The sequence below is a fragment of the Stylophora pistillata genome, chromosome 8, assembly GCF_964205215.1.
Source record: "Stylophora pistillata chromosome 8, jaStyPist1.2, whole genome shotgun sequence".
NCBI classification, from domain to species: Eukaryota; Metazoa; Cnidaria; class Anthozoa; order Scleractinia; family Pocilloporidae; genus Stylophora; species Stylophora pistillata.
This window is the reverse complement of record NC_142526.1, coordinates 21,128,499-21,145,339: the sequence shown is the minus strand read 5'-3', so window position 1 is coordinate 21,145,339 and position 16,841 is coordinate 21,128,499. Positions and strand designations below refer to the sequence as shown.

General features: G+C 37.1%; 1 long non-coding RNA gene across 2 annotated transcripts in view; it reads right to left on the bottom strand.

Moving 5' to 3' along the window:
* Positions 1-16,841, bottom strand: part of LOC111332236 (uncharacterized) — a 31,909-nt gene that overhangs the window by 2,876 nt on the left and 12,192 nt on the right. For both annotated transcript variants that reach the window (XR_015990775.1, XR_015990776.1), the window contains one exon: positions 109-191. This is a non-coding gene — a long non-coding RNA (uncharacterized LOC111332236). The remainder of the gene's footprint in view (positions 1-108; positions 192-16,841) is intronic.

Here is a 16,841-nt window from a genome sequence, read left to right as displayed (position 1 = left end):
TTTTTATTTGTTATTCTTGGGAAGTGCGTGACTTCACACTGTTGGAGGAAGTAAGATTTCTTCAATTTTGAGAAAATTCCCCATGTGAAACAATTAGGGAAAACTGACCTTAAAAATGGGATTATTGATCTTGCAACTCATGCAGCTTATCTGATTGGTAGTGCCTAGTGTTAACCAAATGTTTCCCAAACCTGAGGGTTTAGAAATTTAAAGAGGTTATAATTTCTTTGTTTCAAGCAAACAGTCTCTGACCATCAACATCGTAATTGTGCCATAAATGCTTCTGACCAAACTTTTGCTAATTTTTGCCTCTCCTTACACCTTGCGTGTTACCGCTCAATTTCTTTTGTTTACCGTGCCCTGATGAAATGAAATGGTGAAACATCCGTTTATTAAATGAACACTACGTTTTCCTGTTTAAAAACGCTCTATTTTTCCTGCGAACTTAGTATTATTCCCCTCCATTTACTAAAATGCTTTCCCTGCATATAAGCGTGCAACACTTTCTATGTGTGAAGTGTATGACATGCTAACTGCATCCGAGGGCGTCCTTGTGTGCAGCAATCCGTTTCCCAGCTTCATTTAGCTCCATTTTTGTGCAGGACAATACCGTTCTTTGATGTCGGTAAAAAATTGTTCAGTAGTTCATATAAAATCTGAGGTTTCTGTAAAGATTTTGAGATATCTTTTTATATTTTTAAAAATTTAATTCAATTTAGTACCAGAAGATAATGATTAAGAAGTGGTACTTTTGGCTTTTGTTGCGCTTACGAAACATTTACCTTTAGATATCGCGTGCTGTCGCGCGCTTTTGCACGATTTCCCGCGTTTCCGCGTGGAAGTTGTTGAAGACCTACATCGAACGAGGGAATGCAACATGGCGTAATAAGAAGGTCGTTTAAGAAAACTCGACACCAGACGCTGAGTATAAAAAGCTCTGCAATAGTTCGTGGCTTAAAGGAGTGTTTGTTCTCATATTTGGAATGGAAAAAAATGGTTACAGAGGCAGCAAAATACCGAGGCACAAGGCACAAGGCACAAATGAGCTAACGTGAAGACAGCGTACGAGAGGCCAAAAGGTAGAGCTTAAACTTGGTACGCTTTTTTGCCTTCAATATTTCCACTGTTTCTTTACTTTTCGATTTTACTCCCTGATACGTGTTTGACACAGTTAGAGCAAAGTTTTATTTAAACAACAACAAACATATGAAACATATGTGTGAACTGCGGTTATGAGACGTATATGAGAACGATCCTTCGCAGTAAAGCACTATTATTTAAATTTTATTAAATTGATTTATCATCCACGGGTTTATATCGAATTAATTTGATGGCCTGCTCCCAGTTGGCTTGTTAGCTCAATTGGTAGAGCGCTGCACTAGTATCGCAGAGGTCAGTGGTTCGAATCCCGTACAGGCCTGAAATTTTTTTCAGGTCTGATTTTCACTATTGCTCAAATAGTGCTTTACTGCGAAGGATCGTTCTCATATACGTCTCATAACCGCAGTTCACACATATGTTTCATATGTTTGTTGTTGTTTGATTTATCATCCACGGGTTTATATCGAATTAATTTGATGGCCTGCTCCCAGTTGGCTTGTTAGCTCAATTGGTAGAGCGCTGCACTAGTATCGCAGAGGTCAGTGGTTCGAATCCCGTACAGGCCTGAAATTTTTTTCAGGTCTGATTTTCACTATTGCTCAAATAGTGCTTTACTGCGAAGGATCGTTCTCATATACATAAAGTTTTATTTGAAAGGGGGTGAATGGAACAAAGTGTTTAGTGCGAATTTTGTCGATGTAACATCAACTTCTCCCTCTGTTACACCAGGAAATATTTGTTATAATGAAGGCAGAATGTAGCAGTCTATCAGGGTCATTTAACGAGAAATTGTTAAACAGGCGACACACACAATTGAAACTTTTGGGCCGGCTATTTGTAGTAGGTGTAACCCAAACTGCAATTTTACACAAGCAGTGGGCCTCAGGGATTCCCTACAAAATGTTCAGTTGAAAGGTTTAGCTAAATTGAAAATGGCTTAGAATGCGGTTTTATTAAACAACGGCTAAACCTTGTTTAAATAACCGGCCATCTCCGTCTGTTTTTAACCCCTTCTTCTTGTGAAACTAACAAAGGTTATGTCTTCAGTCTCATTATGCCTCAAAATTTTACACAAGGATGTTACAAGTCCCTTCAAAAGTGCAAGTCATAAATAGTTTGCTATGATCAGTGTCATTTAGCAGTTAATTACACCTGATGCTCTTACTGAAATGTGTATGCCTATGTACGTTGTGGTTACATGAATTTTAGCTTTGTGTTGAAAATTGTGTCTTGCCTCTCTGAAAAGTAACATTTTTATTTACATTTTACCAAGCACAAAATTGCCTGTGCTTAAACTTGTGCTGATATGAAGTATGCACAACTTAGCATATGCATTAGCATAAAACAAATGTAAGATTTTGATATTCTTATGCTTGGGCTCAAGCTTAAGATGTAGATTTTGCCACAAGCGCATAAGTTTCTCGTGCTTTTGCTTGGTTTGCCAGAGGGTAGCAAGCATTAGTATTTCTTTGTCGCCCACATCTATTGTTCTAAACCCCTCTTAATACGCCTGGCGGAACACTAGAAACTCACACAGCTCATACCCAGGGCTGCAAATAACGGCCGGTCAACGGACAATGTCCGGTCCTTTACCGATTCGTTCAAAGAAATTTTAATTTTTAACTGTTTGATAGTCACAAGGACAACAGTAATGTTTCCGAAAGAAAAAAAAAAAAAAACGAATATGAATGTAGAAATTCCCGGCAGTCGCAAATTTCCACGATGTCATCAAGTCCTGTCGCGACAGCAAATCACCGTGTATTCCGTTATTTTATTTGCTTTATTTAAGTGTTCCCAGTTAGTAGAGGGTTTTACCTTTGGCTAGATACCATAATTTACTCTTAAATAAAGTGATTGATTGTTTGATTGATTGAATGATCGGAAACTGAGCACCCTCACGAAGAATAATCTCGCTGCATCGAGAATACTCCAAGTAGCATTTCTTGCGAAGCGCAAAAAGCGAGCAAAAGGCCCAAAACCTGGAGAATCCGACCACTCTTTTACTCTAACAAAAATTCACAACGGTAACTTTAAAAAAAAAAAGGGCTCTGAGTTGTACTGAAAACAAAAAAAGTCAAGATATATAAAAAGAGAATTTGTTTGGCTGCTTCTGCAGTAAAGAGTAGTAAAATTATTAACTTGTAATTTTTATTGCCAGACCGACTTGGTTTCAGTTGTTTTTTAGTTGTAAAAGGATTACTGTGCAATCTGAGTTCACTATCGCAAGAGTTCGGACTGTTAAAATTTGACCGGCCAAAAACGGGTAGTGTCCGAGCAAAAGCATGTTTGACTGGACAACGTGACCGGCGACTGCCCGTTAGTTATTTACAGCCTTGATACCTGCTGTCTCTTCAGTGTTTATAATTTCCATCGTAAAAGATCAAAGAATTAAAAAGATGTTCATATGTTCAAATGCAAACATGATTGTCCCTTTTTTTCCAGGTGTCGTTTAGGAATAGTTTGTTTCCTACTCAGTTGAAAGGATGCTTCTCTGATTGGTTCTCTGGAAGTTTGCGAGTGCACCGACTACTTTTTGCGAGATTCATATTCACTTTTCGGAAAAAAAAAAACAAAAAAAAAAACGAGTTATTATGCAATCAAAGTGGTTGAGGCAGACAATGTTTTTTTTCATTTCTGACTTTGTCTCTGGGCTTCAACTTAATTTCTCTACCTATTTCAACCTTATAGGTAAGAAATATGATTTCGAGGATAAATGAAACAAGTTTTTTTAATCAGGAAACTGGAATGTCTTGATTGGGTGTACAGATTGTAGACTTTGTACAAGAGATGGAAATTCATCGGCTTTCCTTTCCTGCCACCGTAGTTCTACTGTGACCAAGACAGAATTTCTCTGTACAAAGTCGAGATAGATAGATAGATAGTTTATTATCAAAAACCTTGCAGCCACAGGCTGAATTACGTTTGATTTACAATAAAATATATACTACAAAAAATACATGGCTAAGAAGAACTAATTAAAAAGACAAAAATATATAATTAAGAGAAAAACAATATTACATCATTGCTTTATGGACATAGTGATGGATACAATATCAAGCAGACAAGAGATGAGAATAAGGCAACAGATCAAATGGGGGATTATTAGTTGATTCAATACCAAATTCTCTGAATTAACATCAAAAGAGTTGTATAGCTTACAGTAAGGAGAATTGCTATCGAGATCTGGGAGTGAAAGGGTTAAAGTACTCTTTGGATCAATTATTAGGGGAGTATCTCACGCATCAATAATGTAATGATCGATTTTACGTTAGTCTCTCGTTCACTGTTAACATTCTGTTTTGATGGATTGGTACGTTAGCATCTTGTGCACTTTCAAGATTCTCATTTGATCAGTTGTTAAAATTCTCTTTGGATCAATTGTTAGGTTAGCAAATTGCGCATTGTTAGGATTCCCTTTGAATCTAATGCTACGTCAGTATCTCGCGCACTGGCGAGATTCGCTTTGAATCGATTGATACATTTTACATAGTATCTCGCGCACTGTTAAGATTGTATTTAGATCAACTGTTGGGTTAGTAGTAATTGGGGCGTTAGGAACTAGTATTTCGCCCACTGGCGCGCACTGTCAAGATTCTCTTTGGGTCAGTCATTATGTTACGTAATATCTCGCACACTGTTAAGTTTCTCTTTGGATCAATTGTTACACTAATATCTCGCGTACTGTTAAAAATTCTTTGTATTAATTTTTAGATTAGCACTTCGCGCACTCTTAGGATTCTCTTTGGATCAACTCAACTATTATATTTGTATTTCGCGGACTAATAGGATTATCTTTGGATTGATTGTTACGTTAGTATCTTGCGCGCACCGCTAAGATCCTGTTTTCATTGATTATTATTTAAACTGTATTTTTTTGCACTGTTAAGATTCTCTCCTTATCGATTTTTACTTTAGTGTCTCGTAAATGTCTATGAGCCTCCTTTGATAAGTAGTTTAGTTAGTGTTTCGGGCATTGATCCTCTTTGGATCAAATGTTTGGTTAGTATCTCGCCACTGTTGGGATTCTCTTTTGATGAATTGTTGCGTTTGTATTACGCGCACTGATATGGTTTTCTTTGGGTCGTTTTTAAGTTTAGTTTCTCGCCCACTCTTTGAATTTCTTTGTTTATTTGTTGCGTTAGTATCTCGGGCATTGTTTCTTGCCTCTTGATAGATTGCTACGTTAAAATCTTGCTCATTGTAAAGATACTGTTAATATTCTGTTTTGATAGATTATTGCGTCAGTATATCGCACACTACTAAATTCTCTTTGCATCGATTATTACGTTACTATCTCGCGCATCATTAGGATTCTCTTTTGATCGACTGTTACGTTGGTCTCTCGCGCATTGCTATGTTCTGTTATGATAGATTATTTCATTGCCATCTCGCGCACTGTTAAGAGTCTCTTTGAATCGATTGTTGCCTTGGTATCTCGTGCACTGCTAAGATTCTCTTTGGATCAATTGTTAGGTTAGTAACTTGCGCATTGTTAGGGTTCCCTTTGGATCTCTTGCTATGTTAGTATCTCGCGCACTGGCAAGATTCTCTTTGGATCAATTGTTAGGTTAGTAACTTGGGCATTGTTAGGATTCCCTTTGGATCTCTTGCTATGTTAGTATCTCGCGCACTGGCAAGATTCTCTTTGGATCAATTGTCACGTTTGGATCTCGCGCACTGTCAAGATTCTCTTTGAATTGATTGTTATGATACTATCTAGCGCATCGTTAGAAGTCTCTTTGAATCGGTTGTTACGTTAATCTCTCGTACATTTTTTATGTTTATGAAGTCTTTTTGGATCAATTGGATCAATTGTTACGTTGATATCTCGGGCAATGTTAAGATTCTCTTAGGATCGATTGTAAGATAATTACTTCGTGCAACCTTAGGATTCTCCTTGGATCAACTATATATAATAGATTAGTATTTTACAGACTGTTACATTGTCTATGGATTGATTGTAACTTTAAGTAGCTTGCGCGCATTGCAAAGTTTCTCTTTTGATTTATTATTTTCTTAATATTATTTTTTTCGCTGTTTAGATTCTCTCGTTATTGAATGTTGGATCAAATGCGACATTAGTATTCTCCTTTGATCAATTGTTACGTTAGCATCTCGCGTTCCGTTAAGATTCTCACAGAATAAACTATTAGGTTAGTATCTCACGCAACGCTAGGATTCTCTTTTGATCAATTTTTACATTAGCCTCTCGCGTACCGTATATATTCTGTTTTGATAGATTAGCACGTTAGTATCTGGCGCACTGTTAAGATTCTCTTTGGATAGATTGTTACGTTAGTGTCTTGCGCAACGCTAGGACTATGATTGGATAGATTGCTATGTTAGCATCTCTTGCACCGTTAGGATTGTCTTTTGATGGATTCTTACTTCAGTTACATTCACAATGTTAGCTTTCTTCTTTTATGTGTTCTTACGCAAATAGAATCTTGCGCGCTGTTAGGATTCTCTTTTGATGGATCGTTACGCTGCTATCTCGCCTATTGTCAAGATTCTCTTTTGATCGATTGTTATGTTAGTATCTCGCGCAAGTGTTAAGTTAGTGTTTCACGCAACCCTAGGATTCTCTTTTGATCGATTGTTGTGTTAGTATCTCGCCCATTGTCGAGACTCTCTTTGGATCGAGTATTACGTTAGTATTTCGCACACTGCTATGTTTCTCTTTAGATTAACTGTTAGGTTAGCGTGTCGCGTAATGTTATGATTTTTGTTGGATCGATATTTGTGTTTGTGTCTCGCGTTGTGTTAAGATGCTTTTCGGATCAACTGTTAGGCTAGTATGGCAATTTGGTTACATCCACTAAGTTGAAATTGTAAATTGGCCACCGTAAAGAGTAAAAAAGCTGACGTTTCGAGCGTTAGCCCTTCGTCAGAGCGAACCTGCCGACGCAGCACCACAGTTTCTTTAGAAACTTACCTCCCTTTATTCTTTTGTTAGGTTAGTATCTGTGTTAGGTTAGTATCTGTGTTAGGTTAGTATCTGTGTTGGGTTAGTATCTGTGTTAGGTTAGTATCTGTGTTAGGTTAGTATCTGTGTTAGGTTAGTATCTGTGTTAGGTTAGTATCTGTGTTAGGTTAGTATCTGTGTTAGGTTAGTATCTGTGTTAGGTTAGTATCTGTGTTAGGTTAGTATCTGTGTTAGGTTAGTATCTGTGTTAGGTTAGTATCTGTGTTAGGTTAGTATCTGTGTTAGGTTAGTATCTGTGTTAGGTTAGTATCTGTGTTAGGTTAGTATCTGTGTTAGGTTAGTATCTGTGTTGGGTTAGTATCTGTGTTGGGTTAGTATCTGTGTTGGGTTAGTATCTGTGTTGGGTTAGTATCTGTGTTGGGTTAGTATCTGTGTTGGGTTAGTATCTGTGTTGGGTTAGTATCTGTGTTAGGTTAGTATCTGTGTTAGGTTAGTATCTGTGTTAGGTTAGTATCTGTGTTAGGTTAGTATCTGTGTTAGGTTAGTATCTGTGTTAGGTTAGTATCTGTGTTAGGTTAGTATCTGTGTTAGGTTAGTATCTGTGTTAGGTTAGTATCTGTGTTAGGTTAGTATCTGTGTTAGGTTAGTATCTGTGTTAGGTTAGTATCTGTGTTAGGTTAGTATCTGTGTTAGGTTAGTATCTGTGTTGGGTTAGTATCTGTGTTGGGTTAGTATCTGTGTTGGGTTAGTATCTGTGTTGGGTTAGTATCTGTGTTGGGTTAGTATCTGTGTTGGGTTAGTATCTGTGTTGGGTTAGTATCTGTGTTAGGTTAGTATCTGTGTTGGGTTAGTATCTGTGTTGGGTTAGTATCTGTGTTGGGTTAGTATCTGTGTTAGGTTAGTATCTGTGTTAGGTTAGTATCTGTGTTAGGTTAGTATCTGTGTTAGGTTAGTATCTGTGTTAGGTTAGTATCTGTGTTAGGTTAGTATCTGTGTTAGGTTAGTATCTGTGTTGGGTTAGTATCTGTGTTGGGTTAGTATCTGTGTTGGGTTAGTATCTGTGTTGGGTTAGTATCTGTGTTAGGTTAGTATCTGTGTTAGGTTAGTATCTGTGTTAGGTTAGTATCTGTGTTAGGTTAGTATCTGTGTTGGGTTAGTATCTGTGTTAGGTTAGTATCTGTGTTAGGTTAGTATCTGTGTTAGGTTAGTATCTGTGTTAGGTTAGTATCTGTGTTAGGTTAGTATCTGTGTTAGGTTAGTATCTGTGTTAGGTTAGTATCTGTGTTAGGTTAGTATCTGTGTTAGGTTAGTATCTGTGTTAGGTTAGTATCTGTGTTAGGTTAGTATCTGTGTTAGGTTAGTATCTGTGTTAGGTTAGTATCTGTGTTAGGTTAGTATCTGTGTTAGGTTAGTATCTGTGTTGGGTTAGTATCTGTGTTGGGTTAGTATCTGTGTTGGGTTAGTATCTGTGTTGGGTTAGTATCTGTGTTGGGTTAGTATCTGTGTTGGGTTAGTATCTGTGTTGGGTTAGTATCTGTGTTGGGTTAGTATCTGTGTTGGGTTAGTATCTGTGTTGGGTTAGTATCTGTGTTGGGTTAGTATCTGTGTTGGGTTAGTATCTGTGTTGGGTTAGTATCTGTGTTGGGTTAGTATCTGTGTTGGGTTAGTATCTGTGTTAGGTTAGTATCTGTGTTAGGTTAGTATCTGTGTTAGGTTAGTATCTGTGTTAGGTTAGTATCTGTGTTAGGTTAGTATCTGTGTTAGGTTAGTATCTGTGTTAGGTTAGTATCTGTGTTAGGTTAGTATCTGTGTTAGGTTAGTATCTGTGTTAGGTTAGTATCTGTGTTAGGTTAGTATCTGTGTTAGGTTAGTATCTGTGTTAGGTTAGTATCTGTGTTAGGTTAGTATCTGTGTTAGGTTAGTATCTGTGTTGGGTTAGTATCTGTGTTGGGTTAGTATCTGTGTTGGGTTAGTATCTGTGTTAGGTTAGTATCTGTGTTAGGTTAGTATCTGTGTTAGGTTAGTATCTGTGTTGGGTTAGTATCTGTGTTGGGTTAGTATCTGTGTTGGGTTAGTATCTGTGTTGGGTTAGTATCTGTGTTGGGTTAGTATCTGTGTTGGGTTAGTATCTGTGTTGGGTTAGTATCTGTGTTAGGTTAGTATCTGTGTTAGGTTAGTATCTGTGTTAGGTTAGTATCTGTGTTGGGTTAGTATCTGTGTTGGGTTAGTATCTGTGTTGGGTTAGTATCTGTGTTGGGTTAGTATCTGTGTTAGGTTAGTATCTGTGTTAGGTTAGTATCTGTGTTAGGTTAGTATCTGTGTTAGGTTAGTATCTGTGTTAGGTTAGTATCTGTGTTAGGTTAGTATCTGTGTTGGGTTAGTATCTGTGTTGGGTTAGTATCTGTGTTGGGTTAGTATCTGTGTTAGGTTAGTATCTGTGTTGGGTTAGTATCTGTGTTGGGTTAGTATCTGTGTTGGGTTAGTATCTGTGTTAGGTTAGTATCTGTGTTAGGTTAGTATCTGTGTTGGGTTAGTATCTGTGTTGGGTTAGTATCTGTGTTAGGTTAGTATCTGTGTTAGGTTAGTATCTGTGTTAGGTTAGTATCTGTGTTAGGTTAGTATCTGTGTTAGGTTAGTATCTGTGTTAGGTTAGTATCTGTGTTAGGTTAGTATCTGTGTTAGGTTAGTATCTGTGTTAGGTTAGTATCTGTGTTAGGTTAGTATCTGTGTTAGGTTAGTATCTGTGTTGGGTTAGTATCTGTGTTGGGTTAGTATCTGTGTTGGGTTAGTATCTGTGTTGGGTTAGTATCTGTGTTAGGTTAGTATCTGTGTTAGGTTAGTATCTGTGTTAGGTTAGTATCTGTGTTGGGTTAGTATCTGTGTTGGGTTAGTATCTGTGTTGGGTTAGTATCTGTGTTGGGTTAGTATCTGTGTTAGGTTAGTATCTGTGTTAGGTTAGTATCTGTGTTAGGTTAGTATCTGTGTTAGGTTAGTATCTGTGTTAGGTTAGTATCTGTGTTAGGTTAGTATCTGTGTTAGGTTAGTATCTGTGTTAGGTTAGTATCTGTGTTAGGTTAGTATCTGTGTTAGGTTAGTATCTGTGTTAGGTTAGTATCTGTGTTAGGTTAGTATCTGTGTTAGGTTAGGTTAGTATCTGTGTTGGGTTAGTATCTGTGTTAGGTTAGTATCTGTGTTGGGTTAGTATCTGTGTTGGGTTAGTATCTGTGTTGGGTTAGTATCTGTGTTGGGTTAGTATCTGTGTTAGGTTAGTATCTGTGTTAGGTTAGTATCTGTGTTAGGTTAGTATCTGTGTTAGGTTAGTATCTGTGTTGGGTTAGTATCTGTGTTGGGTTAGTATCTGTGTTGGGTTAGTATCTGTGTTGGGTTAGTATCTGTGTTAGGTTAGTATCTGTGTTAGGTTAGTATCTGTGTTAGGTTAGTATCTGTGTTAGGTTAGTATCTGTGTTAGGTTAGTATCTGTGTTAGGTTAGTATCTGTGTTAGGTTAGTATCTGTGTTAGGTTAGTATCTGTGTTAGGTTAGTATCTGTGTTAGGTTAGTATCTGTGTTAGGTTAGTATCTGTGTTAGGTTAGTATCTGTGTTAGGTTAGTATCTGTGTTGGGTTAGTATCTGTGTTGGGTTAGTATCTGTGTTGGGTTAGTATCTGTGTTGGGTTAGTATCTGTGTTGGGTTAGTATCTGTGTTAGGTTAGTATCTGTGTTAGGTTAGTATCTGTGTTAGGTTAGTATCTGTGTTAGGTTAGTATCTGTGTTAGGTTAGTATCTGTGTTAGGTTAGTATCTGTGTTGGGTTAGTATCTGTGTTGGGTTAGTATCTGTGTTGGGTTAGTATCTGTGTTGGGTTAGTATCTGTGTTAGGTTAGTATCTTTGTTAGGTTAGTATCTGTGTTAGGTTAGTATCTGTGTTAGGTTAGTATCTGTGTTAGGTTAGTATCTGTGTTGGGTTAGTATCTGTGTTAGGTTAGTATCTGTGTTGGGTTAGTATCTGTGTTGGGTTAGTATCTGTGTTAGGTTAGTATCTGTGTTAGGTTAGTATCTGTGTTAGGTTAGTATCTGTGTTAGGTTAGTATCTGTGTTAGGTTAGTATCTGTGTTGGGTTAGTATCTGTGTTGGGTTAGTATCTGTGTTGGGTTAGTATCTGTGTTAGGTTAGTATCTGTGTTGGGTTAGTATCTGTGTTGGGTTAGTATCTGTGTTGGGTTAGTATCTGTGTTAGGTTAGTATCTGTGTTAGGTTAGTATCTGTGTTAGGTTAGTATCTGTGTTAGGTTAGTATCTGTGTTAGGTTAGTATCTGTGTTGGGTTAGTATCTGTGTTAGGTTAGTATCTGTGTTAGGTTAGTATCTGTGTTAGGTTAGTATCTGTGTTAGGTTAGTATCTGTGTTAGGTTAGTATCTGTGTTAGGTTAGTATCTGTGTTAGGTTAGTATCTGTGTTAGGTTAGTATCTGTGTTAGGTTAGTATCTGTGTTAGGTTAGTATCTGTGTTAGGTTAGTATCTGTGTTAGGTTAGTATCTGTGTTAGGTTAGTATCTGTGTTAGGTTAGTATCTGTGTTAGGTTAGTATCTGTGTTAGGTTAGTATCTGTGTTAGGTTAGTATCTGTGTTAGGTTAGTATCTGTGTTGGGTTAGTATCTGTGTTGGGTTAGTATCTGTGTTGGGTTAGTATCTGTGTTAGGTTAGTATCTGTGTTGGGTTAGTATCTGTGTTGGGTTAGTATCTGTGTTGGGTTAGTATCTGTGTTGGGTTAGTATCTGTGTTAGGTTAGTATCTGTGTTAGGTTAGTATCTGTGTTAGGTTAGTATCTGTGTTAGGTTAGTATCTGTGTTAGGTTAGTATCTGTGTTAGGTTAGTATCTGTGTTAGGTTAGTATCTGTGTTAGGTTAGTATCTGTGTTAGGTTAGTATCTGTGTTAGGTTAGTATCTGTGTTGGGTTAGTATCTGTGTTGGGTTAGTATCTGTGTTGGGTTAGTATCTGTGTTAGGTTAGTATCTGTGTTAGGTTAGTATCTGTGTTAGGTTAGTATCTGTGTTGGGTTAGTATCTGTGTTGGGTTAGTATCTGTGTTGGGTTAGTATCTGTGTTAGGTTAGTATCTGTGTTAGGTTAGTATCTGTGTTAGGTTAGTATCTGTGTTAGGTTAGTATCTGTGTTAGGTTAGTATCTGTGTTAGGTTAGTATCTGTGTTAGGTTAGTATCTGTGTTAGGTTAGTATCTGTGTTAGGTTAGTATCTGTGTTAGGTTAGTATCTGTGTTAGGTTAGTATCTGTGTTAGGTTAGTATCTGTGTTAGGTTAGGTTAGTATCTGTGTTGGGTTAGTATCTGTGTTGGGTTAGTATCTGTGTTGGGTTAGTATCTGTGTTAGGTTAGTATCTGTGTTAGGTTAGTATCTGTGTTAGGTTAGTATCTGTGTTAGGTTAGTATCTGTGTTAGGTTAGTATCTGTGTTGGGTTAGTATCTGTGTTAGGTTAGTATCTGTGTTAGGTTAGTATCTGTGTTAGGTTAGTATCTGTGTTAGATTAGTATCTGTGTTGGGTTAGTATCTGTGTTAGGTTAGTATCTGTGTTAGGTTAGTATCTGTGTTAGGTTAGTATCTGTGTTAGGTTAGTATCTGTGTTAGGTTAGTATCTGTGTTGGGTTAGTATCTGTGTTAGGTTAGTATCTGTGTTAGGTTAGTATCTGTGTTAGGTTAGTATCTGTGTTAGGTTAGTATCTGTGTTAGGTTAGTATCTGTGTTAGGTTAGTATCTGTGTTAGGTTAGTATCTGTGTTAGGTTAGTATCTGTGTTAGGTTAGTATCTGTGTTAGGTTAGTATCTGTGTTAGGTTAGTATCTGTGTTAGGTTAGTATCTGTGTTAGGTTAGTATCTGTGTTAGGTTAGTATCTGTGTTAGGTTAGTATCTGTGTTAGGTTAGTATCTGTGTTAGGTTAGTATCTGTGTTAGGTTAGTATCTGTGTTAGGTTAGTATCTGTGTTAGGTTAGTATCTGTGTTGGGTTAGTATCTGTGTTGGGTTAGTATCTGTGTTGGGTTAGTATCTGTGTTAGGTTAGTATCTGTGTTGGGTTAGTATCTGTGTTGGGTTAGTATCTGTGTTGGGTTAGTATCTGTGTTGGGTTAGTATCTGTGTTAGGTTAGTATCTGTGTTAGGTTAGTATCTGTGTTAGGTTAGTATCTGTGTTAGGTTAGTATCTGTGTTAGGTTAGTATCTGTGTTAGGTTAGTATCTGTGTTAGGTTAGTATCTGTGTTAGGTTAGTATCTGTGTTAGGTTAGTATCTGTGTTAGGTTAGTATCTGTGTTAGGTTAGTATCTGTGTTGGGTTAGTATCTGTGTTGGGTTAGTATCTGTGTTGGGTTAGTATCTGTGTTAGGTTAGTATCTGTGTTAGGTTAGTATCTGTGTTAGGTTAGTATCTGTGTTAGGTTAGTATCTGTGTTGGGTTAGTATCTGTGTTGGGTTAGTATCTGTGTTGGGTTAGTATCTGTGTTAGGTTAGTATCTGTGTTAGGTTAGTATCTGTGTTAGGTTAGTATCTGTGTTAGGTTAGTATCTGTGTTAGGTTAGTATCTGTGTTAGGTTAGTATCTGTGTTAGGTTAGTATCTGTGTTAGGTTAGTATCTGTGTTAGGTTAGTATCTGTGTTAGGTTAGTATCTGTGTTAGGTTAGTATCTGTGTTAGGTTAGTATCTGTGTTAGGTTAGGTTAGTATCTGTGTTGGGTTAGTATCTGTGTTGGGTTAGTATCTGTGTTGGGTTAGTATCTGTGTTAGGTTAGTATCTGTGTTAGGTTAGTATCTGTGTTAGGTTAGTATCTGTGTTAGGTTAGTATCTGTGTTAGGTTAGTATCTGTGTTGGGTTAGTATCTGTGTTAGGTTAGTATCTGTGTTAGGTTAGTATCTGTGTTAGGTTAGTATCTGTGTTAGATTAGTATCTGTGTTAGGTTAGTATCTGTGTTGGGTTAGTATCTGTGTTAGGTTAGTATCTGTGTTAGGTTAGTATCTGTGTTAGGTTAGTATCTGTGTTGGGTTAGTATCTGTGTTAGGTTAGTATCTGTGTTGGGTTAGTATCTGTGTTGGGTTAGTATCTGTGTTAGGTTAGTATCTGTGTTAGGTTAGTATCTGTGTTAGGTTAGTATCTGTGTTAGGTTAGTATCTGTGTTAGGTTAGTATCTGTGTTGGGTTAGTATCTGTGTTAGGTTAGTATCTGTGTTAGGTTAGTATCTGTGTTGGGTTAGTATCTGTGTTAGGTTAGTATCTGTGTTGGGTTAGTATCTGTGTTAGGTTAGTATCTGTGTTAGGTTAGTATCTGTGTTAGGTTAGTATCTGTGTTAGGTTAGTATCTGTGTTGGGTGAGTATCTGTGTTAGGTTAGTATCTGTGTTGGGTTAGTATCTGTGTTAGGTTAGTATCTGTGTTAGGTTAGTATCTGTGTTAGGTTAGTATCTGTGTTGGGTTAGTATCTGTGTTAGGTTAGTATCTGTGTTAGGTTAGTATCTGTGTTAGGTTAGTATCTGTGTTAGGTTAGTATCTGTGTTGGGTTAGTATCTGTGTTAGGTTAGTATCTGTGTTGGGTTAGTATCTGTGTTGGGTTAGTATCTGTGTTAGGTTAGTATCTGTGTTAGGGTAGTATCTGTGTTAGGTTAGTATCTGTGTTAGGTTAGTATCTGTGTTAGGTTAGTATCTGTGTTAGGTTAGTATCTGTGTTAGGTTAGTATCTGTGTTAGGTTAGTATCTGTGTTAGGTTAGTATCTGTGTTGGGTTAGTATCTGTGTTGGGTTAGTATCTGTGTTGGGTTAGTATCTGTGTTAGGTTAGTATCTGTGTTAGGTTAGTATCTGTGTTAGGTTAGTATCTGTGTTAGGTTAGTATCTGTGTTGGGTTAGTATCTGTGTTGGGTTAGTATCTGTGTTGGGTTAGTATCTGTGTTGGGTTAGTATCTGTGTTAGGTTAGTATCTGTGTTAGGTTAGTATCTGTGTTAGGTTAGTATCTGTGTTAGGTTAGTATCTGTGTTAGGTTAGTATCTGTGTTGGGTTAGTATCTGTGTTAGGTTAGTATCTGTGTTAGGTTAGTATCTGTGTTAGGTTAGTATCTGTGTTAGGTTAGTATCTGTGTTAGGTTAGTATCTGTGTTAGGTTAGTATCTGTGTTAGGTTAGTATCTGTGTTAGGTTAGTATCTGTGTTGGGTTAGTATCTGTGTTAGGTTAGTATCTGTGTTAGGTTAGTATCTGTGTTGGGTTAGTATCTGTGTTGGGTTAGTATCTGTGTTAGGTTAGTATCTGTGTTAGGTTAGTATCTGTGTTAGGTTAGTATCTGTGTTAGGTTAGTATCTGTGTTAGGTTAGTATCTGTGTTAGGTTAGTATCTGTGTTGGGTTAGTATCTGTGTTAGGTTAGTATCTGTGTTAGGTTAGTATCTGTGTTAGGTTAGTATCTGTGTTAGGTTAGTATCTGTGTTGGGTTAGTATCTGTGTTAGGTTAGTATCTGTGTTAGGTTAGTATCTGTGTTAGGTTAGTATCTGTGTTGGGTTAGTATCTGTGTTAGGTTAGTATCTGTGTTAGGTTAGTATCTGTGTTAGGTTAGTATCTGTGTTAGGTTAGTATCTGTGTTGGGTTAGTATCTGTGTTAGGTTAGTATCTGTGTTGGGTTAGTATCTGTGTTGGGTTAGTATCTGTGTTAGGTTAGTATCTTTGTTAGGTTAGTATCTGTGTTAGGTTAGTATCTGTGTTAGGTTAGTATCTGTGTTAGGTTAGTATCTGTGTTAGGTTAGTATCTGTGTTAGGTTAGTATCTGTGTTGGGTTAGTATCTGTGTTGGGTTAGTATCTGTGTTAGGTTAGTATCTGTGTTAGGTTAGTATCTGTGTTAGGTTAGTATCTGTGTTAGGTTAGTATCTGTGTTAGGTTAGTATCTGTGTTAGGTTAGTATCTGTGTTAGGTTAGTATCTGTGTTAGGTTAGTATCTGTGTTGGGTTAGTATCTGTGTTAGGTTAGTATCTGTGTTCGGTTAGTATCTGTGTTGGGTTAGTATCTGTGTTAGGTTAGTATCTGTGTTAGGTTAGTATCTGTGTTGGGTTAGTATCTGTGTTAGGTTAGTATCTGTGTTAGGTTAGTATCTGTGTTAGGTTAGTATCTGTGTTGGGTTAGTATCTGTGTTAGGTTAGTATCTGTGTTAGGTTAGTATCTGTGTTAGGTTAGTATCTGTGTTAGGTTAGTATCTGTGTTGGGTTAGTATCTCGTGCATTTGCATGATTTTCTTTTTATCGAATATTATGCGAACATTTTTCCACAATTTAAGATTTTCTCATCGATTGCTACTTTTGTATCTTGTGAAGATTTATGATCCTTCTTTTTCGATGGTTTAGTTATATCTCGCGCACTGTAAGGGCTGATGCAGTGTTGGGATTATGATTTGATCATTTATTAGGTTAGTATTTCGCGCTTTTTAAGATATTCTTTAGGTGGCTTTTTTCTTAAATTCAGTTTCTTGTGCTCTGTTTGAATTCTTTTTTGATCGATTGTTACTTGAATTCTTCTTCACTGTGGATATTTTTTGATCGATTTCCCTTTCCGTAAAGTGCGCGCTGTTCAGGTTGCTCTTTGGATGAATCTGTAGGTTGGTATCTCGTGCATTGTCAGCTTTCTTCTTAGATGGATTGTTACGTTATTAACTCGCAAACTCTTGGCTTTCTTTTTCAATGGGTTGTTACTTAAGTATCTCGCACACTGTTAGCTTTCTCCTTTGATGGATTATTACTTAAGTTTCACTGAAACTGTTAACTTTTGATCTTCTTTGATGGATTGTTACGTTAGAAT